Source organism: Primulina eburnea, chromosome 12, assembly GCF_022965805.1.
Source record: "Primulina eburnea isolate SZY01 chromosome 12, ASM2296580v1, whole genome shotgun sequence".
NCBI classification, from domain to species: Eukaryota; Viridiplantae; Streptophyta; class Magnoliopsida; order Lamiales; family Gesneriaceae; genus Primulina; species Primulina eburnea.
This window is the reverse complement of record NC_133112.1, coordinates 18,347,820-18,371,948: the sequence shown is the minus strand read 5'-3', so window position 1 is coordinate 18,371,948 and position 24,129 is coordinate 18,347,820. Positions and strand designations below refer to the sequence as shown.

General features: G+C 36.1%; 1 pseudogene; it reads right to left on the bottom strand.

Annotated features, from left to right (window-relative positions):
• LOC140806709 (uncharacterized) overlaps positions 1-23,894 on the bottom strand; it is a 41,779-nt pseudogene extending 17,885 nt beyond the window's left edge.
• Between the last annotated feature and the right edge of the window lie 235 nt (positions 23,895-24,129).

Genomic DNA, 24,129 nt, shown 5'->3' with positions numbered 1-24,129 from the left:
TGTCTCGAGCCACTAGAACTGGACGAACTGCTTCCAGATCTCTTAAACTACTTCCCTCGGGCTTTCAGGAAATCTTTTTTCCACCACTGCTGCTGCCACTCTCAAACCGGGGAGGTGGTTGCTGTGGTCTCAGTGCTAGAGGCATAAATGAAGCTCTTTTTGCCTAATCAGACCGGCTTCGGCTCCCTTAGCCACTACAAGAAAAGTGGGTTTCTGCGGCGTGCAATATGCGCCGCGGAAAGGTATCCGCAGCGTGCATTGCACGCTGTAAAGTTGAAAGCCGTCTTAAGTTTGACACTATTGGCGGCGTGCGATTTACGCTACGGTTTAGTCTATTAACGGCGTGCAGAGTATGCTGTTGATAGTTAAACTATTGGCAGCGTGCATATGTACGCCGTTCATACACTATCTACAGCGTGCAATGTACGCCGTTAATGTTAAAAAAACATCTAAATATTAGCGACGGTTTGTGAAAAAGCGTCGTTAAATGTTAGCGACGGTGTTTAAATTTAGCGACGGTTTGTACCTGTAACGACGGTATTTAAATGTAGCGACAGTTTTATAAACCGTCGCTAAAATCTGCGTAAAAATAAAAAAAAATTACTTATAATTTAGTAGTTTTTTTTAAAAAATACAATACACCTATGATAAATAAACTCATGATCTTAATTAAAACACTTAAAAAATTAACTAAAACTTAGAAACAAAAAAAAGTACCTAAATCGAAATTAAAATTGTATAAGAAAGAAAAATTTGAAGTGTTGTAAAATAGTGTGTAAGAAAGTGGAACAGAAATAAAAATTTATAGACAATTTGCGACTATTACCGACGGTTTTCCTAACAACCATCGCTGTTAGCAACGGTTTAGATATAGTCGTCGCTGATTTACGCAATTAGCGACGGTATAATAATAACCGTCGCTTAAAGCGACGGTGGTTTATTATAGCGTCGCCGATTTAAAATGGGCGAAACAGTTGCTATATTTAAATTAGCGACGGTTTCTCTAAAACCGTCGCTAATTTAAAATTTCTCAACATTTTCTACAGCGTGCTATCAATGCAAGCCGTGAATACATAGGGTATTAACAGCGCACATTATGGCACGCTGCGGATAATATATAATATTACTTTCCTTAGCATGCTTTTAATGCCCGCCGTTAATGTATATGTTATTAACGGCGCACATTAAAAGCACGCTGCGGAAAGTATATAATATTTACAGCATACATAATTGCACGCTGTGGATATTACTTTCCGCAGCGTGCTTTTGATGCACGCCGTTATTTCTTTCAAGTGCAACTAACTCTGAGCGGTCCTCATTCTATCACGGATCTTGACTACTAGGTGGACAGTCTGCTGAATAATCTCCGGATTCAATCCTGATATCTCCCCTACTTCATCCCAATAAATAGGCGATCCACACTTACGATTGTACAGTGCTTCAGATGGAGCCATACCTATAGACGACTGAAAACTGTTGTTATAGGTGATCTCCACCAATGGCAACTTCGGCTCCAAACTTCCTGAGAAATCGATGACACATGCACGAGAAGATCCTAAAAAATCTGGATAACTCTCTCTGACCAACCATCCATCTGAGAGTGGAAGGCTGTGCTAAACAACAACTTCGTACCCATAGCTGAATGCAAAATCTTCCAAAATGAGGAAGTGAATCTAGGATTTCGGTCAGACACTATAGAAATGGGAATACCATGAAGTCTGACTATCTCTCGGATATACAACTCTGAATATTGAATCATGGTGAAAGTCGTCTTAATAGGCAAGAAGTGCGCTGATTTTGTAAGACGATCAACAATCACCCAGATAGCATTTGACCCTCTGACTGACTTCGGCAAACCGACAACGAAGTCCTTGATAATATTCTCACACTTCCACTCGGGAATAGGAAGAGGCTTGAGCATACCTGCTGGTCTCTGATGTTCCGCTTTCACTAGCTGACACGTCAGACACTCGGGTACAAAACGTCTGATATCCTTCTTCATCCCGTGCGACCAATACAACAACTCCAGATCTTTGTACATCTTCGTACTCTCAGGATGAATAGAGTACGGCGACATATGGGCCTCAGATAAAATATCCGCTCGAATAGATTCGCCTCTAGGAACCCACATTCTGTCTCGATATCTCACAATACCGTCGCTAACTGTATAGAAGATACTGTCCTTGGCCTCATCTCTCTGCCACCACTTCGCCAACTGCTCATCTGCTGGTTTTCCATTGTGAATACGATCTAGAAGAGAAGACTGAATCATCAAAGTTGATAGACGGGGAACTCTACCTCGAGGATATGTCTCTAGATCAAACTTCTGCATCTCAAACTGAAGAGGCCTCGTAATCCCCAAATGAGCCATCACTATGACTTTCCTGCTTAACGCATCAGCAACTACATCAGCTTTGCCAGGGTGGTAGCTAATGTCACAGTCATAGTCCTTCACTAGCTCCAACCAACGCCTCTGACTCATATTCAACTCTTTCTGCGTAAAGAATTACTTGAGGCTCTTATTGTCGGTACAGATCTGGCATTTCTCTCCGCACAAATAATGCCTCCAAATCTTCAAGGCAAATACTACAGCTGCCAACTCTAGATCGTGGGTAGGGTAATTACTCTCATGTATCTTCAACTGACGTGAAGCATAAGCTATCACCTTCTCATGCTGCATCAACATTGCACCTAAACCGAGCTTCGAAGCATCGGTATACAAAACAAATCTCCTGGCCCTGACGACATGGCCAATATTGACGCTGAAATAAGAGCTTGCTTCAAAGAATCGAAGCTCTTCTGACACTCATTGCTCCACACGTACTTAGCATTCTTCTTGGTCAACGACGTGAGTGGAACTGCGATCGAGGAGATTCCCTGAATAAACTTCATATAGTATCATGCTAGTCCAAGGAAACTATGGATCTCTGATGCATTTTGGGGCATAACCCAATCTCTTACCGCTGCAACTTTCAGTGGGTCTACTTCAATACCGCTACTAGAAATGACGTGGCCTAAGAACGTCACCTTCTCTAACCGGAATTCACACTTACTGAAATTCGCGAATAACTTGTGTTTTTGCAAGGTCTGCAATACTGCGGTCAGATATCTGCTGTGTTCCTCTTGATTCTTCGAGTAGACGAGAATGTCGTCAATGAATACTATCACGAACTGATCAAGATACGGCTGCAATACGCGATTCATGAGATCCATGAAGATCGCTGGCACATTCGTCAAACCGAACGGCATCACCAGGAACTCGAAGTAGCCATAACGAGTCCTAAAATAAGTCTTGAGAACATCGGCGTCTTTCACCCTCATACACTGAGAGTTGAGCTTATTGTTTAGCTGAGTGAGTATTCACAGAAATACATTAAACATTGTATTTGCAGTCTTTGCATAATTGATGTTAAACATTATTCGGATTGTTAGGTGCTGCCTGCAATCTTGAGTGCTTCGAATTCTAGTTGGGTGTTGCACTTTTGGAGTGGGTTTGTAAAAGTTGTTGTATAAATCAAAGTCTTCTAGTGAATCCTACCCGAGTTGGTAGAAAGAGTGACATAGGAGCAGTTTAAGTCTATGAAAATCCATAAACATATCTTGTGTCTTTAACTGTTTAACTATTGTTTCAAAACTGATTTGACCAGTTCAGCTGAAGCCCGAACTGATCCCATTATTTCAGTTATTCAGTTTACACAAGCTAAAAGCTTTAAACTGTTTAGTTTTCTTAAAGAAGGATTATTTCGAGTGTCATCCGCATGGTTTGAAAACGAAAATCAATTTAATTCACCGGTGTATTCATTCTTAAAACACAAGCTATTGCAGCTTATGGAGAATATTGCGTTTGAAGCACCTTCAAGGGTACCGATCCTTCAATTGATATCAGAGCTAGCTGTACTAAGAAGGACATTTGAAAAAAGATTAAATTTGTATTCTTTAAAAATATTTTACTATGTTGTTTTAAAGTACTTAATATTATTTTCAAAATCCTTTCAAAAAATTTATAGAACACGTATTGCAAAGACTAGAGAGGATTGGTTCTGCAACTAACATTGTGGTAACTTCTCTAGACTCCGAGATTTGGTGTTTTAATCAGCTTGTAGGGTTCTGAGTCCTAACTGTAGGAATTTTTGCAAAATTGATCAGTGGATTAGATTTCAATTGCAAACCGACCAGTGCAACCGATCAATAGATGAAACCCAACTTATAGTTGAAACTGTTAGATGATTGGAGCTTAATCATCCGCAGTATGCCGCCGATTCATTCATATCAGATTAGATCAAATAATCAATGTGGTTCAGCATCAGTTGAGTCCAGTTTGCATCATCTATACCAGTTTGTAAGCACAGAGATCAAGTCCAAGGAGTTAGCTATTCTTCTGACAAAGAAACTTCGAATCAATGCAACAATTCGAGTGTTCAAGGCAACTGGTAGTTGATATATCTTATGTGTGAAACTGGATGATACTTAATGTTGTTTAATATATGCTGTTCTAATAGCAATTTCCATTACAAATGATGATGTAATTAAAAAGGACGCTTATTTGAATAAATAAACATTATGTCTATCCAGTTAAGTTGTATGTAATTGGACTGCCATTTCAATTTCGTTGCCTAAACTGCTTGAATGTCCAAGGGTGATAAAATTTATCTTAAAAAGGAGTTTTTAATTCAGTTTTTAAGGACGAGTTTTAAAATCTTTTAAATATTTTATCCATCGAACTGAACTGTTTTTAAAAAAAATTATCTTTGAAATTTTTTTGTTTAAAATCTTTTCAATTCAGTTTTTTAGGGGGAGCTTTTTGTTTATTCCTCAAACCGAGTTTTCTTTAGTCGCAAAATTTTTGAATTTTTACTCATTAAATACTTTAACTATTAAAGTTTTGTTATCATAAAAAGGAGGAGATTGTTGGAACATTTTATGTTCGCAATCTTGATTTTGATGTGGGGACTTGGACGCTAATTCATGTCTTAATCATTATTAAGGTCAAATAACAATTAAGAAAAGTGGGACTAAAATTTTTTAAAAAAAATATATAAATGCGGAAACGTAATGTAATCTATTTAATATACATGTCAGTATAAAATTACAACGCATGTACTATAGATATATATAAACTAGGTTCAGCATCTATACATCAAGTGTTGGATCCTCCTCTGCTTCTGGGCCCGGATCTCCACGCTAACTATACTAGCTCATCCTCTTCCTGGTCCTTATCCTGTCCCACCTGTTGTCAAGTACACATACAAACAAGACAACAGCCGGATAACTCCAGTGAGAATTACAATCTCAGTATAAATCATGTATACATGCATTTCATATAAATAGTTATAAAAGCATGAAATAAACATTCTTAACATGTATCGAAATCAGAAACATGAATCAATATAAACTCTTAATATAACATGTATCAAATCCGACACATGAATCAACACAAACTCTGAATCACACTCAGTGACGCATGAACTCAGACTCGACTCGTCCTAATCTAGGGATCCCGATCGGAATAAGAACATACCCCACCTACACTCCCGATCGGGGTGGTGGCATGTTTTTATTCACGGACTTTGGCTCTTTCTATATCGAACACCAGTAATAGAAGAAACTCCAATTCTATCCACTCCGATATAGCCAAACATCCGACGTCTTGGCGAATCAGCCACAGACTGGGCCTATCGACCCTGGTGTCTATATCGAACATCAGTAATAGAAGAAACTCCAATTCTATCCACTTCGATATAGCCAAACCTCGGTGACAATGTGCAATGGGCCAGTGACGATTCCATCACAATCAGGCACCCCTGTCACGAGATCAAATGTGTACAACTAGGTACATCCGCCTATGACTCAATACATACATATTCTATAAATCCATAGACCACAGATATCAATCACACTCAATTGCAATTAACAATGCAATAACATAAAGTATGTGTTTTTGGGAAACTCAAGTTACATCAAACTCGAGTTGTGCAATCCCACATCAACATCAATTTATACATTTATCTTCTCCGTATGACGAAGTCGAAGTCTCTGTTTCAAATCTGTCCATACCCAAATCTGGCAATGACAATATCGAGCAGGCACAATATCAATATACAATTCAATTCAGACCCTGTTCTGATCAATACTAAAATCAAAACATATTTTGATCAATTTCACGATGGAACGATACAATCATAATCAATACTGAATCTGATTGATACCAATCTACTGATGTTTTGACGGCATAATAATACAGTTTCAGTAACCCCAGCAATATCAACATCACTGATATAATACCACGAGGCATAATCGATATCAATACAACTTATAACCCCAGCGATAATAGATCATAATCTCAAATCTTTCTAATTTCAATCATATCTATTCAGAAAATCATAACTATTATATAACTAGTCCGTCCTTCGATCTGACTTCCATTATACGATGTCTATTATGTCGAGAACAACATATATCAATCATATCTGATTCTAACCGTATCATAATTTCAAAGTATCTCAAAAGGTAACAAAAAACTTACGTCCGTGTGAAGCCGCTAACACGAGGATTACAGAAATATACTCAGATCAGAATTCTGACGGCCGGATCTTGAATAAATCGAATTCTAAAATAAAAAGCTTACAATTTCCCAAATTCTCGATTCTTTCCCTTTTTCATTTCTGAGGAAATATAGTATACATATGTATATATATCATTGCATTGAATAACCATGTGGCTCAATGTGCATACTGCACGTCTCGCCGCGGGTGAGCTCGCCTTCTCACCGCGGGTGCGCTGAGCGTTTGGAACACATCCAACAATTCAGAAGGAACGACAGCAGGTGCGCTGGGTCTTGCACCGCGGGTGCGGTCCTGTCTCGGTACATCCACCGCAGGCGCGGTCCTGTTCTTACCGCGGGTGCGCTGCCTCTACTGTACCAACACCTAAAATTTCAGAATGACAACCGCGGGTGCGGTAAGGTTTCTGGCGCGGGTGCGGTGTCTCGTTGTCATTAAACTCAAATTGAAACGTCGCTTCTCTATGTCTGTTCTTCCATTTCCTTATTCATAATACAAGATAATTCAAAAGTATTAATTAAAATCTCGGGCATTACATTTCTCTCCCTCCTAGATATGAGTTCGTCCTCGAACTCACAGGTAATTCAGTCAGGTATCGAATTCAATATCCACCAGATACCCTAAGGAATGGAGAATAGAAGTGAAATAAGAATACTTACATTGATAAAATAATTCTGGGAATCTCTGTCTCATGTCTACTCAGTCTTCCAGATAACTTCTTCGATGCTATAATGATTCGATTGAACTTTCACAAGCAGAATAATCTTCGTGCAGAAATGTTTTTCTTGACGATCGAAAGATCTGAATCGGCTTCTCGAAGTTACTCAGTGTTGCATCCAATTCGACTTCATCGAACTGAATCATATGCATAGCACCATACATATATCTCCTCAATACCGATACATACAATATCGGGTATTCTTGATAAAGAAGGCGATCACATGACTCAATAAGCAAAATTTCCTATCCTCTTCAGAAGATCATACGGCCCAATATACCGTGGAGGCAATTCCATTTTCTGTCAAACCTGAAAATATTACTGAAAGGAGAAATCTTTAAAAATATTCAGTTTCCCGCCTCACATACCAATGGTTTACATCAAACCTTGGCATATTTGGTATGTCTCTCTAGAGCTGCCTTCCTTCTTTCTTGAATCCACTTCACTTTCTCAGTTATATCTCTAATTATATCAAGTGCAATATCCGGAACCTTCGAGATATCATTCCAATCAAGAGGAGATCCATGCTTAGTACCGTACAACGTCTCAACTGGTGATAGTTGTAGTCGTATGAAAACTCACCACATGGCAATGAATCCTGCCAATTAGTGCTAGAATCAAGCACTACAGTTCTAAGCATATTCTCCAAAATCCGGATCATCCACTCTGACCGTCCGTCAGTCGTTGAATGATAAGCAGTACTCAAATATAATCTTATACCCAACTCTTGCTATACACTCTGCCAAACGTGCAAAGTCAACCAAAATCATGGTATGATCTAATCAACTCTCAACACTTTGTATAATCTAATCACTTTTCTGACAGAAATCTCAGCAATATAATCACATTTGTACGTCTTCATGTACGAGCTAGCACTCGCAGACTGGGTCAGTCTGTCATTCCTAACTCAATCAATGTTCAATTCCGAGAGGAATGCGGTAGATTCATCACGATATCCCTGGAAATGTAATCCCATTTCCATTCAGGAGTCGATAAGCTATATAAACAATCTCCTGGTTTCATTCATTCAGTCTTCATCTGTCGGCAATTTAGACATTTCAATACAAATTCTGTCACAACTGGTTTCATTTGTTTCCCTAAAATCTGTATTTTCAAATTATCATACATTTTTCTATCATCAGAATAAATGTTGAATAAAAAAAATTTGTACATTTCTGATAATACATGTCTCTTCACATCAAAAAAATCTGGCACAACACTTCAGTTATTCATATGCAATGCAGTCTCACATACCTGATATTCTGGTTGATACCCTCCTCTGACTATCAATAACACATTCTGAATATTCTGATCAAATTCCTAGACTGCTTTAATTCTCGGAATCAATTCTGGTTCAACTTGAACAATATCGAGTCTCAACCGTATACAATCTGTATCAAATACTACTCCCAGAAATAACAATTCTCAATCAGATTTGAACCACAGTCAGATGTAATAGTCTGATAAGCTCATGCAACTATAAATTCTGACACGGATATCGATCTCGGCCAACTGATCACGGTCTCAATTGTGCTAGAATAAACAGATATATATGATCTTCAGATATCACAAACCCTGAATACAACTGTCTCAGTCAAAATACACATTTCCACAGTTTCTGTGTATAACTTTCCAGTCCCCAGAATATTCAATACAATACTCAGATATTCAACAAAATCAGTTATAATCTTCGAATTTACCAGAATATCATAGATCAATTAATCAGAAAATCATCAAAATATTCCAATCATAGAGTTTATCAACCCATAATCATAATGAAATATCTCACAGAAGAATTACTTAATCAAATGCAACTCTCGGCTAGTAATTCTTTTATCTGATCTTTCAAATCTTCCAATTCAGACAATATAATTCTGTACGGTGTTTTAGCAGTAAAACAGTACCTGATATCATGTCAAGACTGAAGTCGATCTTCCTGATTAAAGGCAAACCCGGAAGTTCATCTGAGACGACTTTAGCAACGCTCCTGCTACCGGCAAATCAGTCCATTATACGCTCAGTGTCGGTAATCAACTAAATACATAAGGAATCTTTCCATTCCTTTTGATAATCATCGAGTCATAAATAATACGGATGTCAAAGGAATTCAAAATCGAGAATCCTTACCGTACATCGTTCATTATTCGGCCATTTCAGGTCCGAATCTTACCATCTCCTGGCAAAAATCTACAATACTCTGTACTTGGTCAATATATCAATATCAATAATGCGGTCAAAATCAGACAACACAAGTACAACACAGTATAACTTAATCTCGGTCTCATCTTACTGCAGTATACGATATTTACAGAATTCACTGATATCAATCTTTCCCCCAAAAGATAAAGAAATCAATACTACAGTACATACAGACGCAACAGATAAAGCATATATCAATGCAATTCATACAGAATCATGTATAGGATATATGAGTATCTCTTAATACATACTCAAAATAATCATTAAAAAATAGTTACCTGTCACAATCTCATCAAGTGCATCCTGGGTCTGTCCCTCGGTCACTAAAACCAGATGATTCTGCTCCATGAAATCTCCGGGAACCTTTCTGTGGACAAACTCTAGCAAAATGTCCCTGCTGTCTACAGATATAGCATCTACCAGTCACTCCCTGGCATTGCTCCGTGGGATGTCTCCCTCCGCAAGTTCTGCAATAAATCCCCGTATAACTCGGACTAGAACCACTGGAGCTAGATGAACCGCTCCCTAACTTCTTGAACTATTTCTTTCAAGCTTTCAACTGTTCTTTCTTTTCACCACTGCTGCTGCCAATCTCGATTCTGGGAGGCAGTTATTGTGGTCTCAGTACTGGAAAAACATACGAGGCTTCCTTTTGTCTCGTCAGATTGTTTCTGCTCTTCTGGCTCTGTTCAGAGTATCAGCAAAGTTATTCGGTTGTTTCACATTTACCAATGTACGTATCTCCGTATTCAATCCCTGGAAGAACTGATCAAATACAGCTGCATCATTCCTAACCACGTGAGGGGCAAAACATAGCAAGGTGAAGAACTGGGCCAAATACTCATCAACATTCAACAGTCCCTGTCTCAGATTTGCAAACTCCGCACCTTTATCCTGTCTATATGATACAGGGAAGAATCTTTGATAAAATTCAACTTTAAAAATTTTCCACGTAATCGCTGGACCACGCTGTTCTAAGTCTTCTATAGTTACCAGCCACCAACTCCTTGCGACTTCCCGTAACTGGTTCCCAATCAGTTTAACTCTACAATCATCTGTGAAACCCAGAAATTCAAATAGCATTTCTATGTCATCTAGCCAATTCTCACAATCGACTGGCATCTCAGTACCCTACAGAATCAGCGGTTAAAATTACTGAAACCTCATCAACTGTGTTTCCATCAGAGTTTCTGACACATCCAGCTGATCAGTCGAAGTACTAGCTCGTTCTGGAATACTTCGAGGAGGTATATCTTATAATCACCAGAATTATCAATAACATGAGACAAATCAGTCTCATTCCCTTCCTGATCAGCTTACCTCTGATCAAGAATTGGTTCTGATCCAGTTTCAAATAGTACACGTTACCAAATCAACTCAGATATTCAGAAAACATGTATCTTCGAAAACAGTAACAACATACTGAAATATTAGCATATACAATGTAATTCCACATTATAATAAATCACATGCTAGCAATCACATGCAAAGAAAGAAAATTCAATCTACCGCGCTCACTAGCTTATATTTCAGTTTCAAAAACCTACAAATCTGGACCTATTGCTCTGATACCACCTGTTCTGGGGACCCGGACGCTAATTCATGTCTTAATCATTATTAAGGCCAAATAACAATTAAGAAAAGTGGGAATAATTTTTTTTTTTTCAAATATAAATGCGGAAACGTAATGTAATCTATTTAATATACATGTCAGTATAAAAGTACAACACATGTACTATAGATATCTATCTTAACTAGGTTCAGCATCTATACATCAAGTGCTGGATCCTACTCTGCTTCTGGGCCCGGATCTCCACGCTAACTATACTCTCTCATCCTCTTCCTGATCCTGATCATGTCCCACCTGTGGTCAAGTACACATACAAACAAGACAACAGCCGGATAACTCCGGTGAGAATTACATTCTCATTATAAATCATGTATACATGCATTTCATATAAATAGTTATAAAAGCATGAAATAAACATTCATAACATGTATCAAAATCAGAAACATGAATCAATATAAACTCTGAATATAACATGTATCAAATCCGACACATGAATCAACACAAACTATGAATCACACTCAGTGACTCATGGACTCAGACTCGACTCGTCCTAATCTAGGGATCCCGATCGGAAAAGAACATACCCCCACCTACACTCTTGATCGGGGTGGTGGCATGTTCTTATTCACGGACTTTGGCTCTTTCCATATCGAACACCAGTAATAGAAGAAACTCCAATTCTATCCACTCCGATATAGCCAAACGTCCGGCATCTTGGCGAATCAGCCACAGACTGGGCCATCGACCCTGGTGTCTATATCGAACATCAGTAATAGAAGAAACTCCAATTCTATCCACTTCGATATAGCCAAACCTCGGTGACAATGTGCAATGGGCCAGTGACGATTCCATCACAATCAGGCACCCCTGTCACGAGATCAATTGTATACGACTAGGCACATCCGCCTATGACTCAATACATACATTGTCTATAAATCCATAGACCACAGATATCAATCACACTCAATTGCAATTAACAATGCAATAACATAAAGTATGTGATTTTGGGAAACTCGAGTTGTGCAATCTCACATCAACATCAATTTATACCTTTATCTTCTCCGTTTGACGAAGTCAAAGTCTCTATTTCAAATCAATCCATACCCAAATCTGGCAATGACAATATCGAACAGAAACAATATTAATATACAATTCAATTCAGACCCTGTTCTGATCAACACTCAAATCAAAACATATTTTGATCAATATCACGATCGAACGATACAATCATAATCAATACTGAATCTGATCGATACCAATCTACTGATGTTTCGACGGCATAATAATACAGTCTTTGTAACCCCAGCAATATCAACATCACTGATGTAATACCACGAGGCATAATCGATATCAATACAACTTATAAACCTCCCGATAATAGATCATAATCTCAAATCTTTCTAATTTCAATCATATCTATTCAGAAAGTCATAACTATTATATAACTAGTCCGTTCTTTGATCTGACTTCCATTATACGATGTCTATTATGTCGAGAACATCATATATCAATCATATCTTATTCTAACCGTATCATAATTGTTGCGACTCTGATTGTTGCACTCCCAAGAGCAGGTTGTCCACAAGTAGTATGATTCGGTGAGTCCGATATCGTATCCATAGAGAAGCTAAGGTAATATTACAAGTCCACTACAATGTCTTTTTGTTTTGTTTTGTTTTTGTTTCTTTTTAATTTTAATTGTTTGAATATTTAATGGGTAAATTTTAATTGTTTAAATTTTAATTTAAGTAGTTGAGATTAAAGGATCCATTCTTGGTATTTTAATAAAGTTAACATTAACGAACAATATTGAAACCCACTTAATAAAATGGTTCCAATATATTAAATAATCATATTTATATTATGTTATATATTATTATCTTATAAATATATAATATATACAAAAACTTATAAATATGGTCAAGTATTTATTGTGCTATATATATTTGTAAACACTAAATCAAGGTTCCCACTTTAAATGGTTGGTAAAACCAAACTAACATTTAAATGGTACCAAGAAATTAATATTATGATATATTTATATTGTAATGCCGAGATTTAATTACTGTAATCAGATGTTGATTAATTGACTTAATGTGGTTATAGCCGGGCCAGTCCGAGATTTAATTCGAACCAAGAAGTAGGAAGAGCCAAGATGTGGGCCGAAAGTGTCTCGCCCGGGCGGAAGTTTATGTTCGCTCGAGCGTGACGGAATTATGCAAGAGGGCCGAAAGTGTCTCGCCCGGGCGGAAGTTTTTGTCCGCCCGAGCGAGACTGAATCGCGCAGAAGGGCCGAGAGTCGCTCGCCCGGGCGGTAATTTATGTCTGCCCGAGCGAGAGACGTGGGTTATCAAAATAATGCCACGTATCTTATGGTTGCATGCAATATATATATATACATGCGTGAATTGCTGAGAATTCAGAAAAAAAGAATCGAGAAAGGGTTATGTCATTTTATTGAAAAATCCTTACGCCTTTTGTGAGAAATCCGTCCGTCCGATTTTGAATCCGACTTCGGTATCGAGTTCCTATCAACGTAGGCTACAACTGGACGTAAGTTTTACTACGTTTTGACATGCTTTGAAATTATGATATTGTCAGAATTGAATGGAACTCATATATGTTGTGCTTGACATAGTAGACATCATAGAATCGAAGTCAGATTAAGAAACGGACTGATTATGGAATTGTTATGATTTTCGGAGTAGTTTTGGACTCGAGTTGATATCAGAATTAAGTTGTTATTGAGTAGGAGATATTAGAATTAATATCTGATTGATATGGTATGGTTGGGTATATTGATATTATACCGTTATGCCATCGATATTGAAGTAAGTTAAGTATTGAGCAGAACAGATTTGATTCGAGTGGTGTATTGATATTATACTCCTCGATATTGTTCTTGTCAGATCGATAGTGACAGGTTTTGAGTTCGAGACTTCGACAGAGCCAGAATATCAGAAAGAAAGGTATAAATTAATGTTGAGTTGGGATTGCACAACTCGAGTGAGGTTTGACTCGAGTTTCCCTAAATTACATACTTTTACTTATTGCATTGATATTTGCAATTAATCAGACTTAGGATTGTAGTTTATTGATTTATAGCTACTGTGATAAGATTGACATTTGTAGCTATTGATTTATAGCTACTGCATGTAATGACTGCTGATTCGCTAGTCATTGACTGATTTGCTTAGATACTGACTGTATGTATGGATTACTGAGTCGTTGAGTCATAGGCTGATTCGCCTAGTCACCGGCTGATTCGTCGGGTTATTGACTGATTCGTCTTATTATAGGCTGATTCGCCTAGTCACCGGCTGATTCGTCGGGTTATAGACTGATTCGTCTAAACTTAAGCTGATTCGCTTAATTACAGGCTGATTCGTCTGGTTATTGGCTGATTCGCCTAATTACTGGCTGATTCGTCAGGTTATTGACTGAGTCGTCAATTCTGTGGCTGATTCGCCCAGACACTGATATATGAATTATATCGATGCCGTTTAGGGATTGATTCATTCCTATCGACTGAGATTCGATATAATACCTATATTCAGACATCGGGATCCCTAGGATAGAGTTGAGTCGAGTCTGAGACGACGCGTCAGTGGAGTCGAGTCTGAGACGACGCGTCAGTTGAGTTGAGTCTGATATGACATGTTGATTTACATTGTTTATGCCATTCATGATTATTGAATAGGTTGATATGAATTTATGTTTCTGATTTGAGACATGTTATGAATACTTCTTATATATGCTTTCGTATATGCTTTTATATGACTGCATGTTTACATTGTTTATACTGGGATATTTATATCTCACCGGAGTTATCCGGCTGTTGTCTTGTTTTGTATGTGTGCATGACAACAGGTGGGGCTGGATCAGGGTCAAGAAGAGGATGAGAGAAGACAGATAGCTGTGGTGATTCCGGACTTGGTTTAGAAATAGGGTTAGACACTTGATATTAGTTGTTAAACCCTAGTTGAATAAATGTATGTTGTACAGGACTTGTACTTTCATACTGAGATGTATGTTCATGTTTATATGTAATTTGAGTAAATTACATTACGTTTCCGCTGTGTATTTTAAAAAAAAAAATTTAGACCCTGTTTTATAATTGATTAATTAGTCCCAAATATGATTAAGAACTTGATTAGCGTCCGGGTCCCCACATATATATAGTAAATCAAGGTTCCCACTTTAAATAGTTGGTAAAACCAAACTAACATTTAAATGGTACCAAGAAATTAATATTATAATATATTCATATATAATAAATCAAGGCATCCTCTTTAAATGGTCTGTAATACCAAACTAACATTTAAATGGTTCCAAGAATTTAGTGTAACATATAGCAACAATAAATCAAAACTCCCACTTATAAGTAGGGTATAAAAATGCTTAAAGAAATAAATATAACATAAACAATAAATAATGATTAAATAATATAAAACATAGATTCTTACCTTTTAGTAACCTTATTATCATGCCAAGAGTTTCACCTTTTCATCTCAATTTTAGGAAGTTAGCTATTCTTTATTCAAAGTGTAAAACTTTGAATATGAAATTAACATGCTAATTATATTTAAATGAAGAAATAAAAGAAAAATATAGAGAGAAATATTATGAACTCTAAGGTTTGTTCATAGAATGAGCGATATCTCAATACATTACAATGCACCCCTATTTATAGCCAAATTTGGGGAAACAAACCACAAATAAAATATTATTTTTTTACACAAAAGTCTTCATTGCTGTTCCAAAGATATTATATTATATTACACATCACTTTTGAAAATCTTCTTCTCCGAATTTGCTTCTTCACATAAAAACATGTGGATAATTGAGTTTTCTAGTTGTGGTATTTTTTTCAAACCATTTTACTAAGTAATTTGAGAGATATGGTCAAAATACTAGAGCATGGTAAAGCTGCCACTCCTTTGGTAACTTTATTTGTTGCTTAATTTGATCCCACTTGTGAGAAGATTTTTATCTCATGCTTGCCATCAATATTATAGATATTAACATCAACTTTCTACAGGTCCAAGAATCATCTTAATCTCATTTGAAACGCCAAAGTTTATTCTTGTTTTATCGAACCTGTAAAAAATAGTAAAAAACTTGTAATTACACAACAACTTATATTTTATACAATTTATTATAAAACATATAATATTTAAACATTTAATAAAACAAAAACTATATATTTATATTATAAAACATTTAATTAATGTACAATTTTTATGTTTATCACACCTCCCAACTAGCTTATTGCTAGTCCCTAGCAATTTAAGCGTTAATAGCAATACAACATATTGATTAATTTAAATAGAAATGTAATCAGAACTATCTAAGTGTTTAAATTAAATTTGAAAACTGTCAAAGTTATATCAAAATCATCATAATTATAATTTATGAAATAATTTGAGATGATCAATTCAAAGCTTATTTCCGGTAGTTAAATGTACACGACCTTCAGAAATTCCTAGTAAGAGTCTCAACTCCATATCGTCACAGGTTAATAACTGTTTCAATTTATGACAACTGATTTCTCTCATGGAGTTGAAATACAGATATATGCTCAGAAAAATGGTTTACAGAATGCAGACAGACAAACGAGCCAAACTAATCAAAATATAGAAAATCCATTGATTCAAAATCTAGTTGTTCTTATTATATATTTTTTTCCTGATATTTTTTTTTTTTCATAACATCATGGAATGAGACTAAGTTTATGCTTATTGACCACATATTTATTTAATTTGTACAATAAATTTCTCTCTTTCTTCTTTTTTTTTATGAGAGATATATGGGTCGTAGCATATAACTTAAAAATTAAATAGATCTTCAATATCTTTCTTTTTGTATTTTTCTTTTTTTTTTCAGGAAATATCAATTTTTTTTTTTCAAAATAAGAACTCAAGATCTAAACAATAAATAGTCTCTCTCATGATCAATAAAGGCTCGTAAGCTGTTTTCTCAGTCCTCTCCACTCACTCACAAAATATGTGTGAGTTTAAAATTTTAGGCACTCTTATAAGGTATATCTTGAGCCATATACTTTCATACCTGATTTTATCACAATGGTTAATCACTCAAAAAGATTTCATAAATCATATTTTTATATTGATCAGAATATTAAAATTGACTCTTTTTTTTCAAATAAAAATTAAACATCCTTAAATAAATTAATACATTTTCTAATTTAAACCTTTCAAATATGTAATGTATGATATTTTTGCAAAAATTACAAAGATACAAGCAATAAACATGATTTTATTATAAAATAATATATATATTTTTATATTTTTAAAATTTTTTTTTTTAAATTTTTTAATTTTTTAATTTTTTTATAAGTTTGTTCTCCCCCCAATCAGAATATGACATTGTCCCTAATGTCAAAATAACTATTAATAAAGAGTACATAATTAAAGAGATATCACCTGGAATTTATTGAATATAACAAACTGAAACAAACGCAAACCAATCCACGACTTTTGAATCAATGATCCAACTTCCTTTTCTTACTGCTTGATTGCGACCAATTTATCTTTGTTATCATCGGATCAGGTTTATGAACAAAAGCTTCCAAATCATCAATTAATTGGTCGGCAGTCGAAGCATAGATGAGCATCCGTCGTGAATTTTCTGAAATGAAATTTTGTTCCACAGCTTTATCAAGAAATGTCAACAAACTGTCATAAAAATTATTGATATTCAACAAGCCTATAGGTTTATTATGGATATTAAGTTGTGCCCAAGAAACAGTGTGAAAAATTTCTTCTAATGTACCAAAACCACCTGGTAGTGCGATAAAAGCATCAGAATTTTCAATCATTTGAGTGATTCTTTCATACATAGAAAAAACTTTTAATTCCTCCCCAATCGTAACACTTGTAATATTTCCTTCAGCTAAAGCTGTAGGAATAATACCCAAAACCTGACTACACTCAAGATGAGCAGATGTTGAAACAGATCTCATTAACCCAATATTACCTCTCCCATATACCAAGTGAATTTTTCTCTCAGCCAATATCTTTCCAAGATTATTCGCTGATTCTACAAACACTTCATTTTTTCCAGGACTCGACCCACAAAATACACAAATATTTTTCAATTTTTGTGTAGAGAATCCAGCCATGTTTTTACTTTCTTTTTGGTAATTTTCCTCTGGTTTTACGTCCAAAAACGGCTTCAACGCCTTCTATGAGTCGAGGATATGCTTCCCATCCAATTTTCTTATAAATTGGAAAACAGGGTCTTTTTTAATCGGATTCCCAAGACTATGACGCTCATCTTGGAATTGTTTCCATAAACGGAGAAGTTCAATATGCACATGTCCACTAGAATGCGTCTCAAGAGTCAATAAGATGTTATCTAAAGACTCCTTACTCAGCCCATTCGTAATGAAACCAATTTTATCTTCTCTGTAATTGGAAACACATCCCAAAGATCTGCATCGTTTGTCACAAGGCCATCTCGCACATTTATGACAAACCCCTAAACTTTTGGCCCTTCGTTTTTTCGCATAAGTGCTTTTTCCTAATCCAGGCAAATACCGAATAAGCAATGATTGTGGAACTTCTCCTCCTAATCGGACCTTAGCTTCTATTACAAGACGAATATCTTCTGGAATTCCTTTTTACATTAGCAATCTCAATCTTTCACACCTTCCTGCATAAATTTTTCTTATAACATTTTCAGAAACAGAGGGAAAATATTTACAAATTTTTGAGAGAATTTCGTACATTTTGAAAAGAAAAGAAATGATTTTTTTTTTAATTTTTTGTATCAGCAATTGTGGGAAACTGATTTAACCGACTATGAGAGTCACGGAGTACCGTTATCCGCCATTTAACCGAGAAATAAAAAGATTAAAGAAACCTGAAATAAAAAATAACAAAATTAAATGCAACATAAAAATTTAAGGATCAGAAAAGGAAATAAACTCTTCTTGAAAGATTTCATTTTCCAAAAATGGTTTAAGCCTTTGTCCATTCACTTTAAAAACATCACCATTTTTAGGATTTTCAATATCCACAGCTCCATAAGGATATATGTGCTTTACAACATATGGGCATGTCCATCTTGATCGTAATTTTCCTGGGAATATGTGAAGTCGAGAATTATAAAGCAAAACTTTTTTACCAATCTCAAAAGATTTTCTAAGAATTGTTTTATCATGAAATGACTTGATTTTTGCTTTATAAATCCTTGAATTCTCATACGCGTAATTTCTGAGTTCATCAAGTTCATTAAGTTGCAATTTACGCAATTTGTTGGCATCATCCATGCTTGAATTTAAAGTTTTGATCACCCAATAAGCTTTATGTTCCAATTCCACAGGCAAATGACAATGTTTTCCATAAACCAACCTATAGGTAGACATATTCAATGATGTTTTAAAAGTTGTTCGATATGCCCAAAGTGCATCTGTGAGGCCCGGGGCCGAAGAGGACGGGGGGTGATCGCCGGTGCCATCAGTTGCACGGACAATGAGCGGCTCCTGGCAGGCTTCTAGGTGGAGGGAACATGAATGAACAGACCCACACGGGAATGAGAGGGATTCCGAGACTGTTCAATGTAATGAACTGTACAGTTGAAGAGGGCTTAAAAGATTTGATTTGTACTACTCATATCACGAAGGTGCATCTTCTTTTCGGTAGCTCATCACATAAGAACTCCAAATTTAAGCGTGCTTGACTTGGGGCAATTTTGGGATGGGTGATCTCCTGGGAAGTTTCCTAGGGTGCGTGTGAGTTAGGACATAAGCACGCTGAAAAGACTCGTCTTGGTACAGTGAGGACAGTCATCAAATCTGAGGCGTTACAAGTGGTATCAGAGCCAACCTCTCTTACCACGGTGTGGTTCGGGGACGAACCAAGCGGAAGCTGGTGGGCATGTGAGGCCCGGGGCCGAAGAGGGCGGGGGGTGATCACCGGTGCCATCAGTTGCACGGACAATGAGCGGCTCCTGGCAGGCTTCTAGGTGGAGGGAACATGAATGAACAGACCCACACGGGAATGAGAGAGATTCCGAGACTGTTCTATGTAATGAACTGTACAGTTTAAGAGGGCTTAAAAGATTTGATTTGTACTACTCATATCACGAAGGTGCATCTTCTTTTCGGTAGCTCATCACATAAGAACTCCAAAGTTAAGCGTGCTTGACTTGGGGCAATTTTGGGATGGGTGACCTCCTGGGAAGTTTCCTAGGGTGCGTGTGAGTGAGGACATAAGCACGCTGAAAAGACTCGTCTTGGTACACTGAGGACAGTCATCAAATCTGGGGCGTTACAGCATCACTAAGTCGCAGAGACCAATCTTGTCTATTTGAGTTAACAGTTTTTTCCAAAATTTGCTTTATCTCCCTATTAGCTAATTCAACTTGTCCATTTGTTTGAGAATGATAAGGAGTAGTTACTTTATAAGTAATACCATATTTTTTCATTAATGAAGCAAATGGTTTATTAACAAAGTGAGTTCCCCCATCACTTATCATGGCTCGAGGAATTCCAAATCTACTAAAAATATTTTTTTTAAAAATTTGATGACGATTTTATGATCATTTGTTCGACATGGAATTGCCTCTATCCATTTGGAAACATAATCAACTGCAACTAAAATATACAAGTATCCAAACGACGGTGGAAAAGGTCCCATAAAATCAATTCCCCAACAGTCAAAGATTTCAATTTCAATGATAGGATTCAAAGGCATCATGTTTCTTTTTGAAATTGCACCTAATTTTTGACAATTTTCACAGATCTTGCAGATTTCGTGGGTGTCTTTAAATAAAGTGGGCCAATAAAATCCACACTGCAAGATTTTTGCAGCCGTTTTCTTTGAAGAAAAATGTCCTCCGCATGCTTCTAAATGACAAAATTTAATGACACTACTTACCTCATTGTCGGGTATGCAACGTAGAAAAATTTGATCTGGACAATACTTGAACAGATACGGATCATCCCAATAAAAGTTTTTTACCTCATTCAAAAATTTTCTTTTGTGTTGGGAACTCCATTGCGGTGGCATTTTTCCTGTCACAAGAAAATTTAATATGTTAGCAAACCAAGGTGTAGTAGTAACTGAAAATAGATGTTCATCAGGAAAATTATCGTTAATTGGTGTCATTTCACAAGATGATCCTGTTACTAGTCTCGATAAATGATCGGCTACGACATTCTCGGTTCCTTTTTTATCTTTGATCACAATGTCAAATTCTTGGAGCAACAAAATCCACCGTATCAGTCGTGGCTTTGCATCCTGTTTGGTCAACAAATATCTAATAGCAGAATGATCAGTAAACACAATAGTCGTTGATCCAATCAAATAAGAACGAAATTTATCTAGTGCAAATATTACAGCAAGTAGTTCTTTTTCAGTCGTGGAGTAATTCATTTGAGCATTGTTTAAATTTCTACTTGCATAATATATCACATAAGGCTTACCGTTTCTTCTTTGACCCAGTATTGCACCGACTACATAATCACTCGCATCGCATATGATTTCAAATGGTAAAGACCAGTCAGGAGGTTGCATGATAGGAGCTGATGTTAAATGTCGAATAATTTTATCAAAAGCATTTTGACATTCTTGAGTCCACTCAAATGCAGTGTCTTTTGTTAAGAGGTTAAAAATGGATTTAGAGATTAAACTAAAGTCCTTTATAAACCTCCTATAAAATCCAGCATGTCCCAAAAAGGAGCGAATATCTTTAATGGTTTTTGGAGGGGGTAAATTGGCAATGACATCAACTTTTGCTTTATCAACTTCAATTCCATGAGATGACACGACATGTCCCAAAACAATTCCAGAAGTAATCATGTAATGATATTTTTCTCAATTTAAAATAAGACCTTTTTCCTCGCATCTTTTTAAAGCTTTTTCCAAATTTTCAAGACAATTATCAAATGTATTCCAAAAGACAGTTAAATCATCCATGAAAATTTCCAAACAATTTTCAACCATGTCGCAAAAAATGCCTAGCATACATCTTTGAAATGTTGCTGGGGCATTGCATAACCCAAATGGCATCCTTCTAAATGAAAATGTTCCAAAAGGACATGTCAATGTAGTTTTTTCTTGATCTTCGAGTGCAATGGGAATTTGATAATAACCTGAATATCCATCAAGAAAACAGTAGTATGGATGACCTGCTACTCTTTCTAACATTTGATCCAAAAATGGTAATGGAAAATGATCTTTTCCAGTGGCGTCATTTAATATTCTATAATCAATACATATCCGCCAACTAGATGGGACTCGACTTGTTAACAATTCACCTTTTTCATTTTTTATCACTGTGATGCCAGATTTTTTTGGAACTACTTGTGTTGGGCTTACCCACTTACTATCAGAAATAGGGTAGATCATCCCAACATCGAGTAGTTTGAGAACTTCAGTTTTCACAACATCTTTCATGTGTGGATTTAATCTACTTTGTGGTTGTTGAGATGTTTTTGCATTTTCTTCTAAGTGAATTTTGTGAGTGCAAATTAGTGGATTAATGCCCTTGAGATATTTTAGTGTCCAAGCAATTGCATTTTTATGTCTTTTAAGCATTTCAACTAATTTACCTTCTTGATCACTTTATAGTTTGGAAGAAATTACCACCGGATATGTTTCATCTTCTCCAAGAAATGCATACTTCAATTCTTCTGGCAAAGGTTTTAACTCCAATATGGGTGGTTCGTCTTTATTATCATATTTTGCCTCAAATTCTTTGTCTGATCCTGGTAACGGGTGATACATAATAAAATCATCAAGATCAATTTCAATATTTTCTTTAACAGTATCGATTGAACAAATATATAATTGGTCACGAGTACTTCCTTCTTGAATGTTTTCTTCCACAAGAGTTTCAATAAGATTTTCATCTTCACTTTCATCTCCTTTGTTAGTGGTTGCTTACAAAGATTAAACACATTAAGCTCCAAGGTCATATTACCAAATGACAACTTCATTATTCCATTCCTGCAATTTATAAGAGCATTAGAAGTTGCTAAAAATGGACGACCCAGAATTACAGGAATTGCATTACAAGATTCGATAGGTTGTGTATCTAAAACTGTGAAATCGACAGGATATACAAAGTTATCAACTTGGACCAACACGTCTTCTACCATACCTCTTGGCACTTTAACAGATCTATCAGCAAGTAAAAGTGTTACCGAAGTAGGTTTTTTAACTCGCCTAGATTGAGTTCTTGATAAACTGAATATGGAAGTAAATTCACACTAGCTCCAAGGTCAAGCAATGCTTTTTTAATTTTTCGTTCTCCAATAATACAAGAAATAGTAGGACAACCTGGGTCTTTGTATTTCAAATTATTATTATTTTGAATGATTGCACTTACTTGTTCGGCTAAAAATGCTTTCTTTTTCACATTCAATTTTCTTTTCACAGTGCACAAGTCTTTCAAAAATTTGGCATATGATGGTACCTGTTTTATTGCATCTAATAAAGTAATATTAACTTTTACTTGTTTAAAAATATCATATATATCAGAATTCAAATTTGATTTTTTTTTTATTTTTCAATGCATGAGGGAATGGTGGTGACACTGTCTGTTGAACCTCCTCTTCGCAAGTTATGGGTTCCACTTCCTTACCCTTTGAAGTTGATTTATCATCATCTTCACAAGGTTAAAGAATGGATTTTTCCACAACCTTACCACTTCGAAGGGTAATAACAGATTTTACCTGATCCATCGGTTGAGTTCCAGAAGTTCCAGTTTGTGAATGATGATCCTTGGGGTTAGGAAGAGGTTGTGAAGGGAATTTACCTTTTTCATGAACATTAAATGCAGATGCAAATTTAGCAAGAGTATCTTTCAAATCTGTCATGGTTTGAGCAGTTTGAGTATTGATAGACTCTTGCTTTGCAATGAAAGAATTCAATAAATCTTACAAATTCCTTTTAGGTGGAGGAACATAAGGTGCTTAATTTTGAAAATTTTGTTGATTTTGAAAATGTGGTTGCGGAAATTGTGCAGCATTATTATTCCTCCAACTAAAATTTGGATGATTTCGCCAACCTGGATTATTTTGAGAAAATGGTTCAAAATTTGGCCTTTTGAAA